Here is a 19,718-nt window from a genome sequence, read left to right as displayed (position 1 = left end):
AAAGTGCTGTGGAAGCTCGCAATAGAAAAATAGCACTTTGTCCTGGGAGATCAAGATAATCTTTATGAAGGAGGGGACAACTGAGTTGTTTTTGAAGCATGGCTCAGAAATTAAAGAGGCAAATGAGACAGGGAATTCCAGAAGGAGAAAATATAGTGAACAAAGGCAAAAAGGCTGGAACCATGGCCCGTGTCCATGGGCCATTTTGACTGGGTGTCCAGTGGAAGGGTTTGATAGTAAAGCTGGAATGTAGCTCGAGATCTGGCACCAATTTAGGGGCACATGATTTTATTGCTTGGGGAGCAGGAAGTTTATCACTGGTGGATTCTAGAGAAGATTCCTCTTTGCTCCCTGAAATCCTGTCACTTATCCATTAGCAGAGCAACCTTTGGAGAAACCACTGTGCCATCACAGCCTGTAGGCTGGTAAATCTGAGTAGATTCTGGATACTTCAAGCAGGTTTTAGATGGTGTGTTTTTCTTAATTGGGCTTGGATAAAACTCGTACATTCAACCTTACTTCTGGTCTTCTCCCAGGGGAAAATTTAAACTTAAGTCCCTGCCTTAAATCTCTCCGTTAGAGAAGATAGCTGGAATTAGGGTCTAAGATTTCTTATCTATCCCATAGCTACCCTTCTTCCATAACTCAGGAGCTATAAAATTGCCAAATCCTTTTCTTAGCATTCTAGTCCCTCCTCTTCTTTAAATCACCTTGCTGATGTTATTCCTCCCTGCTTTCACTGTGCAACAGATTCTTTTGTAAAACTATTTCTTGAATGACCTTCACATTTTTCTACCTCCGTATCCTTCCCAATTCTCTCCTCTCTCCACTCCCTCCTTCCTTGGTAGTCCTAACTCCGTCTCTCAGAATGTCCAAATTCTTCTCTTCCTTCAAAGACCAGCTTAAATACCACTCCTTGAAAAGCCCTCTCTGAGCTACTGGACTGGTTAAAAAACTCTCCTCTGAACAGCAACATCCTTTAATTTACAGCTTTCTTATGGTTGTGTGTGGATATTACAGTGATGCACATACATGTGCAAATTCCTAAAAGGCAGACACGGCTTAAGATGTCTCTGGGTTTCTCCCATTGCAATAGCGAGATCACCATGGACGCCTAAAGAATGCTTATGAAAAGAAAAGAGTCAGACAAAATGTTTGGTGGCTAGAATGTTTCAAACAGCTACATGCACTACAAAAATGTGCAGCCACATGAGGGACTCTGGAAGCAGCTGTGTTGGTGTCTGTGTGCTTAACGCTGTTAGAATAAGTGTTAACGAAACTAACAAGTCCCTTCACCAGGCCTGGTTCTAGAAGACTGGAATAGGAGCCCACAATGAAATCAACATTATGAATGACATCCACAGATGACATCTGGAATTCTACACTGTCAGCTTTATCCCAGACATTTCCTTCCATATCCCACCTCTCAGAAGTTCAAGTCCCATTGAACTCAAGTACACCATGAAATGTCTCACTTTGTATACTATTGCTTATCCTAGTCCTATGCTTCAGACACCACTAACTCACCTAGAAAACTCATACTTCTGTTTTAAGTCACAAATAAATCATCACCTCATCTATAAATCATTTCTGGTCTCACCTTCTGGGGTTTTCTTACCTGTCAAATGGTACCAATAATACCTAAACAAATGGTTGCAGTGAGAACGAAGGAAGACATTGTTACCATGGCCAGTTGTCCCTCTTACTCAAGGCAGTTTTGTTTTTCGCCTATTGTCCTGGAGTAAGCATCAGTAGTGCTACCTTTTACTCTCAACAGTGCCCAAGTTTAGATATTAAAATATATGAAAAAGCTAAGTAGTATATTTAAGCACTTTGGGGTTTAATTAGATGGCAGCTTTCCTCTGTGTTAGAGAATTACTGTAAACAGAATTCTGCTATAACATTAAAACCTTTATACAGTCATGCATCACTTAACAACAGGGATACATTAAGTTGAGTTGACTGCAGTGTCATTATGCAGCTCATGACTGTACTCCTTAACATGAAGGCTTCCTTGGTAGCCTGTGAGACTTTAAGGCAGTCTCATTTTTTATCCTCAAGTCCTGGGATAAGTGACCCACAAATGTTCATTGAACAAATGAATGACCACCACCTGCTGAACTAGAGAACTACCGAAACCTAGTCCCAATTCTGGGTCTCAGGAAACCTATTGAAAATATGCATAAGATACCAAAATTCATACGGCATTATTGGCATCATATTTTAAGATGATGAAACTGGATCTTTAGAAGTTTAAATAGCATGCTAATGTGCTCTTAGTTTATAAGTAGTACCACTGGGATTAGAACTAATTGCTACTGATTCCTAGTCCAGGGTTCTATAGAATAGGGAAATGTACAGCATTATAGAAAGTGAAAGGCATAATCAGAACTGAGGAAGAGGTTTGGAGAACCTCTGTAAAGGTCTAGTTTATGGCTATATTCAGTCTGATGATTTAATTAGATTGAGTAGTCAGAATTTAGACAGGATTGTATTGTAAAGCACTTGCTGAAAGACTCACATTTGCCTATGACTATGGCGAGCTGAATCTTTGCAAGATCCAATGGGCTAGAGAAGTCACCATAACGTGAATACGTGAGGAAAAGACACAAAATAGGAGATAACATCAAAGAAGCAGTTCGGCTTTCAGATTATGTGGAAAGAGTGGTATCGATGAGGAATAATTATTTAGTATTTTACCAATTCTCATACTTACTACCTGTAATACTAAATTCATATTTTTTTTTTTTTTTTTTTACTTTAAGAGCGAACATATCCATTAGGAAAGTTGGCAACGTGATGTATGATGGTAGTGGTTATTATATCCTCTGCACCTACAGTGATGACATTAAACCTTTCAACATTGCATTATTGTCCTTAAAATTAACCAACCAAATCCAAAAAGCGAAAATATAAAGCCATTTCAGAACAAATTTTGACAGGTTTATAACATACAAATTTTATAATAAATATAGAATAAATCTAGAGAGGATAGAGATAGCTAGATATAGATAAATAGAGAGATTGATTAATTGATTGATAGATACCTAAAGATCATCTAATCCAACAACGGTTCCATTTTGTAAAAAGGAATGAGGTTCATAGAAAAGCATTCTCATAATACACAATAAGACTGATTAGTCAAGCACTGAAAAAGTGTAGTTCATGACGGTAGTCCATTCTCTAATTATTTTGTCTCCTCTAGGCTTTACTTTTATTTAAAAATGAACAAAGCATTTGTTAGTGTATTTCCTAGCTATGTTGTCTTTATGTTGCCATAATCCCAAACAAACGTAGAGAGTGAATAACTCAAGAGAACATTTGATCTTGTAAAGGACCGATAATTATTGAGTGCACCATTATTTGTGTTAGTCTAAAATTTTATTATTGCTGTTCTAGCAATGACTGTAGCATATAGTACATAGAAATATTAGTTAAATATCTTTAAGTGCTATGTTTTCCTTTTATGTCAAAAGAAGCAAATATAGAAAAGGAAGAAAATTTGGCTTCAAGAGGCTAGACAGAACTAGGATAGGACATGGGCTATTTGGATGGCATTATTTTTCTTAATTTATCTAACTCTAACTTACTGATCAAAACAAACTAGTCAAAATGAATTGATTATGTCAAGCAATTGGTCTAAATAATGACTTTTTAGAAAAACAACACAAAAATATTTATTCACACTTCTTTACATGTTTTGGCTGTGTGTAGCCCCTATGAGAATTTTGTAATTTTTTTCTACTTTTTTTTTTTTTTTGAGAAAGATCAGCCCTGAGGTAACATCCATGCTAATCCTCCTCTTTTTGCTGAGGAAGACTTGCTCTGAGCTAACATCTGTTGCCAATCCTCCTCCTTTTTTTCCCCCAAAGCCCCAGCAGATAGTTATAGGTCATAGTTGCACATCCTTCTAGTTGCTGTATGTGGGACACGGCCTCAGCATGGCCAGAGAAGCGGTGCGTCAGTGCGCGCCCGGGATCCGAAATCCCGCCGCCAGTAGCAGAGCGAGCGCACCCAACCGCTAAGCCACGGGGCGGCCCTCTGCATTTTTAACTAATTAATCCATTTATAGAGTTTGAGAGGTAAGAAGGGTTGGTAATTTTTGTGAAACAAAAAAACTTTCCATTTTGTATACCTTTAGTCATTTCATGTTTCTTTCCACACATAATTTAATATTATGTTTCCAATTTATAAATAGCCAACTAAGCATGTATTTCTTATTTGCCAGTATTTGGGGGAATTTTAAATGTTACTTTTTACTTAAATAAATAGTTCAGAAGAAAGTTGGTTAAAAGTATATGTTTCTAATCCTCGTTCACATATTGAGTCAATATACAATATATGCAGTCATTTGTATATCAAGGCAAGTACACACAAGAAAACCACTACTGTTTAATGAATATGGCTATTTGGTTAGTGATTTTGCTTTTTACTTTTTAAATCAATTTTAAATCAGTGATGTCTACTTTCCCTATCCCATCAGAGATGCTTCATTTACTGATTGTATATGACCTATATATTTAAGTAGAAGAAATGGTTGCTTTTTAGCTGTTGTATATCTATGAAAGGAAAATTACATTCTTTTTATTTTATTCTAAATTGTGAAATAAAGTGAGAAAATTTTAGAAACAATTTATCTATAATGTAATAACATGTTAATCAAAGGCCATATTTAAATTTATTAAGTATATTAATGCTAAATTATATTTTGCTATTCTCTTAATTCAAAGAATAATTATCTTTAAAGATACCATTGATTGAAAAGCTTCAAAACCAGAAAATATGTTTCCACAAATTTGTGATTATATATATATCTGCCTGTGTTCCACACAGCATCCAGAGAGTCCTTTAAAAACATAAGTTGTGTGATATCACCCTTCTTCATAATACTTACATTTTACCAAGAATAAATCCCTACTTCTTACCTCAGTCAATTGAGCGCTGCATCATCTGGCTGCTGCCTCCCTCCCAGCCACACGTCCCTCTGCCCTGCTTCTCACTAGTTTCCTTTATTCCTTCAAACAGAGCAAACTCTCTCACACCTCCACGGTCTTTATTCACAACTACCCTCTACCTAGAAAGTTTGTCTCCTCAATCTCACTGCTATCTCTCCTTCTGATCTTTGCATGCAGCCTCCTCAGAGAAGGTCACCCTGCCTATTACTGTCTGTCAGTGCCCCTTGATGATTATTTCCTTTTTGGCATTTATCAAAATTTTTCAGTATAAGTGTGTATATATTATGTATATTATATATATGTATATTATATGTATGTATAATATATGTATAGTATACATATTTATGTATATATGAGGAAAGAAAGTGTTTCTATTTTATTTAACATTATGTTATATAGTCATTCAATAATATGTAGTGAATGAATGAATGAATCCATTAATTAACATTTGACTAAATCTTCTGTTTCTGATCATTGTTATCCTCCTGTCCACACAATCAGCCTAAGACCGCCAGGAACAAACCTACAGACAGGTAAAATCAGATTTATTGATCCATTGCAAACAGGAATATCACATACTAGGATTTGGAGGTAAGGGTGGAGATAAGATGAAATTTAAATGAAGCGGTATTTTGACAGATTCATTGCAAAGCAGGGCTGTACGTAAAGGGGTCAAAATCAGGTCTAAACCACAAAGTAGGTGTAGGGTCTTGTTTTCTTGGAAACTACAAAATTAAGACAGATGTGAAATGTTGCATCCAAAAACCCTTATCTGAAGTCCTGCTCCTGAACTGAAAATTAAGAATGCTTCTCCACGTCAAGGTGCTTTAGACCCTCCAGGCAGGAGTAAGAAGTTTCATCTTACTGATATAATTTCAAGCAATTAATTCCATATAGTCTATAATTTTAGAGAACTAAGATTTCTCAAAGAGTAGGGAAATAGTACTCACTCAACGAGGGGAGTTGTTTTGATACATTAAAGCTGTGGTTTGTTCTTGGGGGAGACATTTCTTATTGTATTTGCAGTTGGATTTATGTGTCTTTTATGAATGACAGGGCAGATGTTGACAGTCTAGGCTATTTTTCACTCTCTCACTTCATATTCAGAAGTCAGTTATCTTAGATTAACAGTTAACCTTAGTGTCACATTAAGAGCTCTCATGTCCTCTTGCAATAGCTCTCCTTAAAACTCCTTTCACATCTTGGTTCCTTAGGCTATAGATCAAAGGGTTGAGCACAGGTGTGATCACAGTGTAGAACACCGCAATGACATTGTCCCCAGCCCTGCAGGACTTCGACTGGGGTCTCATGTACATGAAGATGGCAGTTCCATAGAATAAGGTCACAACTGGCAGATGAGAGGCACAGGTGGACAGTGCCTTGTGCCTCCCGGAGGCTGACCGCATCCTGAGAACTGATAGAAGGATTCGGGCGTAGGAAACAGCAATGAGGAGAAAAGGAACGAAGACAATGATGACACTGAAGATGAAAACAACCAGCTCAGTAATGAGGTGTCAGCGCCAGCCAACCTCAGGACGGAAAGCACCTCACAAAAAAAGGGATTCAGGACATTGGGCCCACAGTAGGGCAAACTCAAGTGAGGACACTGATCATCAAGGAGCTCAGGGAGCTACTGGACCAAGAAATGGCTGCCAGTTGGACACAGGTGCTTTGGTTCATAAGATGGTACAAGGAAGAGGATGACAAATGGCTGCATATCTGTCATAAGCCGTGACACCAAGGAGAACACATTCCATCATTCCAACAGAGAGGGAGAAGTACATCTGAGCAGAACAGCTGGAGAATGGGATGGTCTTTTTTCCCACCATGTTGGACAGCATTTGTGGGACATTGGTGGCTGTGTAGCAGATATCCAGAAAGCATAAATTAGTGAGGAAAAACTACATGGGGGTTTGGAGATGTGTTTCTATCTGGATAATAGTGATAATAATAATATTACCAGGTACTGTTAATAAAAAGAAGAACAGGAACATAATAAAAGGAATGAGCTTCCTCTTTGGCTGAGATGAGAGTCCTAGGATCACAACTTCAGTCACTGTGAAGTTTATTTTTATCATATCCATTTTTCACACCACCTCCCTCTTCCAGAAACATCCACTCACCTGAAGACAAAAATCAAGTGCCCTATATGCTACAGTGTTGGAACTAAGTGTTGTGACTAACAGCAAAAACGCCTAAAGGGAAGGAGGATTTATGTCATGGCAGGAGGAGGCTTAGGAGGAACTTGCTGTGGTAGGAAGAGCACAGAATGAGGAGTCAGAGGCACTGAGTTTTAGACTCAGTCATACCCACTGATTTGCTTTACAATTCCCAGTAGTCACTTTGCATCTCTAGGAGGTCTCTCTTTCCTCATTTTTCTGATCAGGAAGTAGGGGTGGAGTAGAGTGTTTGTGCATTCATTATTCAGGCTTGCCGCACACATATGGATTTGAGAGGTGTTAGCTGCCTGCCTAACACCACCAAGCTTTTTGCCACAGCCCCTGACATTTCAAGCATTAATACCAGTCTAGGTGAAGCCATTGTCTCAGAGAGTGTTCTGAGTGTGACATTAAAAGCCCTCTGCAACCTCATCTGCCATCATTCCAACAAATACACGACATACTCCAGATGGATCTGACAACAGTTTCAACAGTTTCTCCACCCTCCAGTCATTCCATTCCCTGCTTCTACGTGTTGATAGTTGGAGTTTCGTTTTCATTGCCAGAAATCTTCCTCCCACCTGGTAACTGTCCATGCACCTTCAAGCACACCAACATGTTTTTCTCTCCTGTGTAAAATCTTTCACAGCACACACTCTTCCCTCATTGCTCCTAGCAAGCTGTCTTCTCTGGCCTGCCTCCCACTATCGGGTACAATAGATAATTCTATCATAACCTATGGTACTCACTTGTTTACAAAGATTTAGTTTCTCTCAATAAACTACACTCTTCTTGAGGTCAGGTCCCATGCCTTAGTTCTATCTCTTGCTCGTAGTACCCAGCAGAGTATTTAGAATACAGTAAATGCTAGGTAGATATGCAGGTTTGAGGACAGATATTGAGCACTGAGAGAACTGGTTTGAATCTTGGCTCTATAATCCTCAAATTGTGTGACCTTGAACAATGTATGTACAAACATTTCTATGTCTTAGCTCGTCTGCAAAATGGGAATAACAATCACATTTACTTCATAAGATTATCGTGAAGATTAAAATAAAATGACTCTTTTAAAGCACTCAGCAGAGTGCCTGGCACATACTAAGTACTCAATAAGTATTATGATAAATAATAGAGAAACTTGACAAGTTGCTTTGGGGGACATTAGCCAATCTGACATCATTCTGGTCACTTAAAAATTGGGTAATGAGTCAATGAAAAGTGAGGCTGAATGTCTGTTACAAAATCTATCTGTATAGACACTCAGTGAAATAGTAGATAAGTGAAATCGACTTCTAAAACAATATAGTCATAGGTGAATAGAAACTCAAAGATTACAACTCTCTGAAGTACACGTGGTGTAGAGGAAGGACTATGGACGTTATAATCAGATCTCCTTGAGTTTCAATCCTGCCTGCACTTATTTCTGAGTTTATCTTCAGAAAGTTAATTAACTGCTCTGGATCTATTTTCCTGCCTTTAACAGGAGGTGCAACACATACTCCACAGAGCTGTTTGACAATTAAATAAACTTCCTGGGGAGGGGTTTTGCAAGGATGGATTTCTCAAAATATAGTGATTATTATTAATACTTCTTAAGTCATTCTTTTCTTTTGCATTGAGAAAGATTCTCCTAAATAAAGTTAGCACACTTTTGGTTAATTGCCTTTTCAGAGACTGTCAAAGCTATGAGCCCCTGAGGTCCTTAATGCATCAAATACGCGGGGGAGCCTGAGCAGGTACAAGCTATCTGGATCCGTGGCGTGGATCAAATACGCGGGGGAGCCTGAGCAGGCACAAGCTATCTGGATCCGTGGCGTGGATCAAATACGCGGGGGAGCCTGAGCAGGTACAAGCTATCTGGATCCATGGCGTGGATCAAATACGCGGGGGAGCCTGAGCAGGTACAAGCTATCTGGATCCGTGGCGTGGATCAAATACGCGGGGGAGCCTGAGCAGGCACAAGCTATCTGGATCCATGGCGTGGATCAAATACGCGGGGGAGCCTGAGCAGGCACAAGCTATCTGGATCCATGGCGTGGATCAAATACGCGGGGGAGCCTGAGCAGGCACAAGCTATCTGGATCCATGGCGTGGATCAAATACGCGGGGGAGCCTGAGCAGGCACAAGCTATCTGGATCCGTGGCGTGGATCAAATACGCGGGGGAGCCTGAGCAGGCACAAGCTATCTGGATCCGTGGCGTGGTCCTTTGTTGGCTGGGACTGTGAGAGTTGCGGGTCAGTGTCCTGGTCCCGGGTGAGGTGAGCAGAGTGTTTCTGCACTCATAATCTGAGTTGGCTGTAAATGTAAGAGACACAGGACTCTGCCAGAAGATGACTTGGGCACCACTTGCAAGCATTCATATGAACCTACATATGTGAGGTACTCACCTGGGACAGCATCTGCCTCTCTCAGCATTATCCTATCATTTCGTTAAGGTGTTATAACTAGAAGAGAGGAACCCATGGAACCCCCAAGCAACGGTTAACCTAATACCAAATATAAAAGGATGTGGCTTAGTGGTTAAATACCAGGTCTCTGGAGTAAGACAACACCACTCTTAACTGTGTAATTACTAGCTACATATTAAAACTCAGTTTGCTCATCTGTAAAATTATTGCTATTAATCTTTAAACATACCTATGATGGATGCTGTGGGAGTATAAAATAATGCATGTGAAACACTAAGCACAGTGCTTAACTCAGAGTAAAGTATTCAAAATTGTTACCTATTATTTTTATAAATGATCAAATCCTGGGATAGTTATGAGAATCAGAGAACAAGAGAATCAAGAGACATTAAGTTTAAGATTGAGTCCAGGAGTTCTCAACTTTTTCCCACAGGAAACCCCTTTCATCCCGTGGATTCGTGTTTTCAAAGATTTTGTTCAGCCACAAAATTGTTCTCAGTTTATAACGAGTGATTCATTTAAAATAAACAGCCTACAAAATCTCATAGTAAGCCTACTAAGTAAAATGAGGTAAATATTGAACTGATCTATTTTTCCATCAAAAGTAGATGGGAAAGAGTATACTCTAATGAAGGGAAAAGAAAATAAGTTAAATTAATGGGATGTGTGTAATATTAGATAATGAGCAGTGCTAGGGAGATTGACAAAGTGGAAAAGAGATATAAGAAATATCAGAGAAGTAGATTGCAATATGTTGATCAGGGAACATCTGAAAAGAGGTAATATTAGTGGCAATTAAGTCTTGAAGAATGTGAGGGAGATCGCTATCAAGATATCTGAAGAAGAGCATTCTAGTCACAGGGAGGAGCAGCGGCCAAGGCTCTGACCATGTGCTGTTTATCCCATGAATGGAAAGGAGGGCAGCGTGGCGGGAGTGGAGTTAACAGTGGAGGAGAGAACAGGAGAGTCAGATGCAGAAAAGTAATAAGATTGTATGCTTTGTAAGGATTTTGGCTTTTACTATGAATACATTGAGAAGTCATTGGAGTGTTTGAAGAAGAAAAGTAAAATGATCTAACTGGTATATTAACAGGGTCACTCTAGCTGCCTTGTTGAGAGACTCAAGTGCGGTCAGCACAGAAGCAGGGAGGAAGCAGGGAGACCATTAGGAAGCTCTATAATGATGCAAATGTGAGGTAATAGTGGGTTATTCTAGAACCACGGGAGCTGGGAAAAGTTGGTCAGATTCTGAATCTGTTTTGAAGGTAGAATCAAGATGTTTCTGATTAGTCAGCTACAATGTAAAAGACAAAGAGGAACCAAAAATATTCAATGGTTTTCCCTAAACTGAGATAATGCCATTTACTGCAGTGGAGAAATCTGAGAGAAAAGCAGGCTTAAGAAGCATTGTTAGGAACTCTGTTTTTCTTGAAATGCCCAATGGACATCCTGTTAGAGATATTAAGTAGGTATTTGTATCCAGGAGGCTGGAGTTCAGGGAGGAGAAATGGTCAGGAGATTAAAAAAATAATAAGATTCACATATGGAAATCACTTAAAGTCATTAGACTGGATAACTCAACATGGAGTGACTGTGGATGGAAAAGAGAAGAGATCCACAACTTGATTCTGGGCACTCCAAAATTCAAAGCTGGAGGCAATAATGCTGCTGAGAACACACAGCCATGGAAGCAGAAGGAAACTCAGGCAACTTTGATGACCTGGAAACCAAGGGAAGAGAGTATTTCCAGCAGGAAGGACTGATCAACCACGTCAAATGCTGCAGATAAATCAAATCAGAGGAGGACTGAAACGCGGTCATTGGATTGAGTTACATGTGGTCCCTGAACCTAGACGAGGGCACCTTTAGTGGAGGAATAGTAGCAAAAGCTTAGGTGCAACAATCATCTGTTGTTCTATATTTTACTCAGAAATAAGTCAATTTAGTAACTTTGATATTTATTAACATTAATTTGACAGTCTAATAGGAACCAAGGGTTTTTGTGGATTCCAAGAGGAGGGGCATACATACTCATGTTCACTGGGAGTTTTATTTGGCTACAAAACCACTTAGGTTGGTGGGAAGTTAGTGTGACTGGAATTGCCCATGAAGTGTAATATAGATGTACTGTTGCTAGATATATTCCCCATATCCATTTCAGTGGAATATTTATAGTTCTATGTGCAGAGAATCTTGAAGAAGGTGGGCAGATTTCTTTGTCATCAGATGGAATACCAAGTCTCATCATCATATTCTAAGACATATGTTTTCTTCCTGTTATTATTATTAAGGAAAAAATCCTTAATAATAAAAAATTATAAAAGAAGTAAAAATGTAATATCCTGTGTAAGTTTCTAGTACTACGTTACTTATGTAGTACACAGGAATTACTTAAAATTGGCAATTTAGATTATTGGTATATATTTTATTGTTATAATATAGATAAAATACAGTAAATACTGTATACTTTATAATGCCATCATAGTATACCATTCTTCTGTACACTTTTTTCCAAAGCTTTGTATATATCCTCTTTTTTCCTTATAATCTCCTGAGTATTTTCTTATGCATATAGATATTATTATGAAATATGAATTTATAATGGTTGTAGAGTGTCTCAATATATGGAAGTACTGAAATAAAAATAGTTGATTCTTTAAAAAATATATTAAAAATAGGTGAAGTTCAGTATTTCAGATACAAATAAGTAACACTTTAAGCTAAGAAGTCACATATTTAGCAAAAAAAGCAAATTGACATTATGAAGTAGACCAAAGTATAGGAAAATGGAAATTAGAAGGCCATGCTTCCTTTACTTGAACAATCATTCCTAAGGGAAAAAATAAATAACCAACTTCAGAAATTTGGAATTGAATATTGTTAAAGTCGTTGAACAAGGAGGCCATTACAGTGAGGGGGCTCTTATACCTGGTAGCCTATGTAAGCAAACCAATGTCTAAGACAGAGTTAATGCACTTGAATCTGAGAAAATGAAACCTCAGACCAATCACAAACTGCCAGCTAGGTTTTCTGAAATAGAGCAATCATTTAACCTGTAGTCAATCAAATAATTTCCTTGCTTTCCTTTTGTGTCTTCTCTATAAAAACCTGTCCCCTACCTCCTGATGGGGGCGAGCTCCTGACCACTTTTGGTTTGACATTTGCTGGATTCAAATCGATGTAAGCTCAAGCAAACTGTAAGAAATTTTAATGTGCCTATGTTTATCTTTTAACAATATATAGTCATAAAGTCTACGTGGTCTGTTGCAAAATGAAAATTCTTCATAAAATGAGCACTTACTTTGTTGGATCCTAGATTTCTAGGTTTACCAGTGATATAATGTTATTTATTTACCATATTTTCTATTTATTCAGCACAATGATTCAAGCTGAACTCTCTTTTCTCTTCTCCTAGGTGAGATTCCCTATAGCCATGAACACGGGAAATCACACAGTGACAGAATTCGTCCTGGTGGGCTTCAACAGACCCCATGATGCAGCTGATCCTGTTTGTGGTATTCCACAGCGTAAATTCTGTGACTGTGGTAGGAAATACCACCCTCATAATGTTGATCTGTAATGACTCCCAGCTGCACACACCCATATATTTTTTCACTGGGAATCTGTCTTTTCTGATCTCTGGTAATTCCTCTGTCTACACCCCAAAGATCCTAATGACCTGCATCTCTGAAGACAAAAGCATCTCCTTTGCCTGCTGTGTAGCTCAGTTCTTTTTCTCTGGTGGGCTGGCCTGCAGTGAGTGTTATCTGTTGGCTTATGACCTCTATATGGCCATCTGAAAGACACTGCTTTATTCTCAGTCCATATCCATAAAGCTATGTGCATTTTTGGTAGCAGCCTCATACCTTGGTGGCTTTATTAACTGTTCCATCAACACCAAAAGAACTTTTGCTGTGGAATCCTGTAGTAATAATGTCATTGATGACTTTTTATGTGATTTGCTTCCCCTGGCAAGGTTGGCTTGTGGCGGCAAAGGTGGCTACCAGGTTGTGCTGTATTTCCTCCTGGCCACCAACGTCATTACGCCCGCTGTGCTCATATTTGCCTCCTACCTCTTTATCATTGCCACCATCTTGAGGATCCGCTCCACCCAAGGCCGCCTCAAAGCCTTCTCCACATGCTCCTCCCACCTGATCTCTGTCATTTTGCCCTATGGCTCCTTTCTCTACATCTACTCTCATCTCCAAACTAGCTATTCTTTTGATAGGGACAAAATAGTTTCTACATTTTACACTGTGGTATTCTCCATGTTGAATCCCATGATCTGTAGCTTGAGGAATAAGGATGTAAAAGAGGCTCTGAATAAACTCTCCAAATAAATCAGGATTCTCTCCTTCCAAGGAAATGCAAAGACAGTATTTGATCAGGTTACTAGGTTTCAAGAAAAGCTGTCATTGTGTTCCCACATGGTTAAGAATTCTTACAATGCAAGTTAAAGAGTTTTCAGTCTTGATATATGACCATTCACGAGACTTAAGATGACAAAATCAGGGCAATTTACGATATAAAATTTAAGTGTAAAATATAAGTATTTGTATTGAATTTCATATTACTCTAGATTATAAACAAAAACTTACAACCGGAAACTGTCCTCTGCCTTCGTAAAGTAACAGAACAGCCCACTCCTTTAGCATAAGAATATGTCTGGCTGACTGATATACATCGAATAGCATCTATATAATTATTTCTAAGAAATAGGAACAGATACGCTGAATTAATTTTTAATATTTTCCTATTGCTATTAACTAGTTGTAATCACCACATTCCATTCCCTTAACAGAATTTCTTAGGCGTTTTTATACGTACATTTTTCCCCCAGAAGCATTAGCACAAATACCCAGAGGCACCCTTGAAATAACTTAGTACAACTAGACTCAGCAAGCATGATCTCTCCCATCTATATGTCTCTTATATAAGTTCCTCAGTTAAGGAAAAGTCCTCTTAGATATAATTTTTATGAATCACTGTATAACTCCCAGGGCTCTTCTTTTATTTTATAGGAGTGAACCTACAAGGGCTTCTACATCCAAATTGTGACAATCAAAACACAATTATTATAATAAAAATAATAACAACTGTAGTGAGGTAAACAATTTGAGAAATAAAAGTCTATGAGTACACATTACTCAAAAGAGAAAAAATTATATAGAGAATATATACGGGTAGTGATAAAGCAAAATGGCAGATATGATGAGTTGCTTTTAATTTTAATTTTTAAAAGTGTGGCAATGTTGCTATAATTTGTGTTGATAAAACATGACTATGTCCTTGCTTCTATCTGTATAAGCAGTAACTGAAAAAAAAAAATGCAAGAAAGTGAAATTTAATCAAATAATTCCCTAAAAATGTAGGAGCTCCATGAAGAGCAGGAGAGATTGATCTGCACTGGCAGTGACACACATTAACCTGAAGAGTAAATCCAAGGTATATAATCAGTACTAGCTGTAACACACAGTAATCCAATAGACACAGGGCCCAACAGTGTAAGTCCAAGACGCTTGATTTAGACAATTTTCTAAAATAGAAAGCTACTTATGCCAACTCAGATTCTTATTATCTAAAAGAGAGATCTCTATATTTCCCACTAATAATAGAATTCCTATAACATATATTCTTTTTAAGAAACATTAACACATCTAATTGGTGTATTACAGTGGCATAAAATCAGTTATTTAATGCTGTTTACATGAAACTAGAAAATATATCATTCCAGAGGGAAATATCAGTTATAAAAAATAAAATTGGTGTAATAAACCTTTTCTTAAAACATCCTAGTATCATAAGTCCTGATATTTAACTACAAAAAAGATGCTCAAACTTCTAGTCAAGAATTCTTATGTTAAGTGTTTTAGGAGAAGCAGCCAAGTCTTATCCTTCAAATCATTATCAATATATACTCAGATACTGTAACTTTCACTGGCCTGAATGTATGGTTACATTTTTTTGTGTATTGATAAGTAATCTTAACTCCAGAATCAAGTCTAAATAACATTACCAAGACCCTAATAAGAAGATAAAGTACAGCTAATAATAATCTTAGGGAGACATAAACATAAATAAGAACCTAATAAAAATGTAATTAAACAAGTGGCATTGATGTTTTAGAAAATGTTTTAGAATACGTTTACGTGCAAGTTTGACAGTAAATGTTTTACTCACTGTTGGGAAGGTTTCATCTCCAGTTTATAGTTGTGAAACGTTAAAAAAAATCTTCCATATTAATTTGAAATTACAATATAAATTCCTAAGGGAATTTTATTACTCAAATCACAAATGAAGTTTGAAGTCTTACAGAAAAGTAGTTTCTAAGTTGTGGCTTTTAGATATATGAGTTTTAATAAACATTTTTTAAAAGTACAAATAGTTTACGGGTGTTCTCCTCCATGCAGAAAATCTCTTGAACTTACATGTTTTAATAAAAAAAAACTCTAATGAGAAGAAGACCATGTTGTTGAGCCCCTGCCGTACGCTGTGGCCACTTGATATGAGGGCCCATTGAACACGAACTGTTGTGTGTGGGGAGGGAGGCTGACTAACATTCACAGACTATGTCACCTCACCCACCTGACTAGTGAGAGCCTCCCAATATATGCATGTTTGGATATAATTGTGTACATATGTGTGAACATAAAGGGTTTAGGACATCTTCTAAAGAAAGTCTATGACTTTGAAGGTTCAATAAAATATGACAGTCTCTCAGCCTCCTCCACAAACCCAGTGACATCAAAATGCATCGTTTATCCCTCAAAGCCTACAACTGCTTAGTGCTAATGTGAGCCTGTGCAACTATACAGTTTTTGAGGCTAGACATTTGTTTTTACTCCAAGCTGATTCCATCCATTTTTTTCCCCAAGACAAAAGTTACTATTCCTGCATCCTTTCTCCAACTTGTCTACCTGTAAAACTCGTTCACTCATGATCTCCACCTTGCAGATCCTCAATTCCTTTGCTCTCAGAGAAAGAGACGAGTTAAAGGTGATCAATTGGGATCCTCACCCTTGCATCTTTCAAGTCTTTGATGAAAACACTAATCTCTACACTTCCCCCAGGGATGTGATATTGCATTTTGTTTACTATCTTAGCAGAGGATGTCTAAGGGGAGCAATTTCAGGGACTTCTACTTGAGCCTTCCAACAGTAATAATGCTCATTCCAAGGGTCAAGGAGGAGGAACTAGAATGAAGATTCTGTTTTATTCTGTATGTCTATGCCCTATGTGATTTCTGGATCTGGGTAAATAACGATCAGCTATATATCTGGTCCCATTGCCTATACCAAGAGATGCACTCAGGCCAAAATTATCTTTCACATTGTTTCCATGAGACCCACCGGTGAGTGTGTACCTCTGGTGTTTGTCCATGTCTGGAGATTAGTGTCACTTCAGAGCCAGTATCTAATAACCCTCAGAAGACTTGAGTACTTCTCCTTTCCCAATGTAGGATTACCCTCATAAATGGCTACAAGCCATCCACAAGAGGGCTTGGAGGAAGATACACAGTGTACACATTGGCCTAGTTTCAGGATTCTTCCTTAAAGGGACCATGCCTCCCCATCAGTCTATGGCTTCAGTGGCTGTAAACTAACTTAGGTCAGAGAATTATGTAAGAGGCTGTACTTCCCTGCTAGAACATCTTGAGCTAGTTTTGTCCAAGTAAAAATGGTTTTTGTTTATAAGAAAAATAGCACGTTGGTTGGTTTCCCATCTACTTCATCATTAGGAACCACCTAATCCAAGAGATGTTGCCACAAATGTCTGGACAACAAAATACTTGGTTAGCGTCTAGAGTTTGTGGTGTATATGGGTAATTGTTTGCATCTCATCTCTGACATATGCAGTGCAATCGGCTTTTTGGCTGCCTGTTTGTTTTTACACAGGTTTAAATTTCAGCAGAAGCCAACTCACCACATGCTATTTATAAGCTCTATTTGCTCATGCCTCTGTGCCACAGAAAGCTGATCTCTCAATGTCTTCCCTTCACCCCTCCTTCATTCCATGATGCCATTGGTGATCAGTTAAGTTGGATGTCACTAAAGACCATAGATTTCCAGGGTCCCATTTCCCACTTCAATGGGTTTATAAATCTAATCTTTAAATATGTGAATAATCCAATACCATTTGAATGTTTATCTTCCGAGACTACTTCTAGGATGAGTATCAATTATGAACCTGGCAGGTAGCAGATTGCTAGTTAAACTGGTTAATTTGGGAAGGGATTAATAAAGGGATTATTACAAAGGAATGTGGGTGGTATGGAGAATTCCCAAGGAAAAGGGTAATAATCCTAGGACCACTAACTTCTGAGAGCTGTTCTTCCTCTATCCCTGAAGGTGCAAGAAGAGAGAGACATGGTGAGCGCTGGAGCGAGAGCTTTGAAGGAGGGTCACCTGGAAGGAGCTGTGGTCTAGGCCCAAGGATGCAGCCAGCTGTGACATGTCTGCAAGCAAGGAGCCTGGGGACAATTACTCTGACCTCACTCTCTTCCCTGCCAGTGACAACCACTGGCTAAATCCATTAAGTAGATAGAGATCAAAGAAACCCACTGATGGAGTTAACACAGTTGAGCATCCTGGAGCAAAGGGGAGGTTCAAAATGTGGAGAATGAATTTGGAAGGACAATAGAAAAGTTTCAACATATAACAAAAATATCAGTATCATTGAACATATGTGCTTTAATGTGTGATGTATGCATGTGAATAGATATAGTATATGTAATATATGTGCACACATATGTTCAGTTTAGCTTCTACATAATTCAAGAGAGAATGAGGATGAAAATTCAGACTTATTACATTTTCACCAGGAAATTGTAGTCACAAAAAATTTTTCTGCATCATAAAATAATACCCAATTTGTCAATATACAGTCTTGTTTAATTGTCTTGTTAGTTATTTCCCAAGCTATGAAATCCTGAGGGGTTGCAGGAATCTACCACCCTGGGAAACCAGAAACTGATAAAAACAATTCTGGAACAGGCAGATTTGAATTCTGTTGAGGTGATGGTGTGGCTGGGAATTTTAGGTAAATTGCCTAATTCAGATGTTACAGATAGATGGAAAATTTTACTTGTTCCTCACAACCAGTCCAAAGGTCATTTACATCTTAAGATACAATAAGTGCTAAAAAAAGGGCCTTTTGAAATATCTTCACCATCTTCCTATTGCAGTTTCTGAAACTGCTGAGAGTTCACAAGGAGAAGTAGCATTTCTCATTATTACAGACAAAAAAATTAACATTACATAAAAGGACAAGGGAGAAAAAGAAACTAAATACACAAACAAAGAAGCAATCATCAGGAACCACTTACAAAAGAAACATGATTGTCAATATCTCAAGGGCAACTGAGGCAACCGAATGAAGTAGCAAAGATTACTAAAGATTACTAGTCTGAAGGCTAAAAGATATCAAGAAAAGTTTTAATTTATTTCAGTTTGATATTCTTTAAGAAAGCACAAAGGCATATAATATTTTTGAGGAGAATTCCAGACAAGAGATGCTTATCTCTAGACACAAAAAGTTATATTTTAATAATTTTGATGGAAAATGCATTGTTTAGTTTATACAAAAACACAACTTTTGTTGTGGAGAATAATATGTTAGTTTCTTAGCAAACAAAGCTAGATTACCATAGTCATCCTGTTCTGATTACCAGCTACAGAACTCAATTCTTCAACCAGTCTCTACCCAAGGAATTGTGTGCCCTATCTTGTTTTTGTGTTGGCATTAGGATTCCAAGTAGATCTGTTTATAGCTCATCTTTTTAATTGTATAACATTAAGCAACACATCTTTACTTTTGTTAACTCTTTGAGTCTTCCCCACATTGTAATGCAGGCAGGACTCCTGGAATAAAGAATAAGAGTAAGAATACAACTGATATTTATATCAACATTTCAAAGATGTGATTACAAGCAACCTGTTTTACAAGACTTGGGCTACTTAAATGAAAGCAGGTTCCTGGGCCCCACACACAGACTGCTAAATCCTTGTGTGTGCTGAATTCCAGAACCACTGGTTACTGGAGTGTGTATGATGTGCCAGGCACTGTGCTTAGTCCTTATTTGAATTTTCTGCTTTACAACAACCCTAAGGAGATAGAAATTATCCCCGTCTTACACATGAAGAAATTGAGGCTTTACAATGTTGACTAATGATGGAGAATTTGAATCCCTGTTAA

The sequence above is a fragment of the Diceros bicornis genome (genome assembly GCF_020826845.1).
Source record: "Diceros bicornis minor isolate mBicDic1 chromosome 27 unlocalized genomic scaffold, mDicBic1.mat.cur SUPER_27_unloc_1, whole genome shotgun sequence".
Classification (NCBI taxonomy): Eukaryota; Metazoa; Chordata; class Mammalia; order Perissodactyla; family Rhinocerotidae; genus Diceros; species Diceros bicornis.
This window is presented reverse-complemented; position numbering follows the sequence as displayed.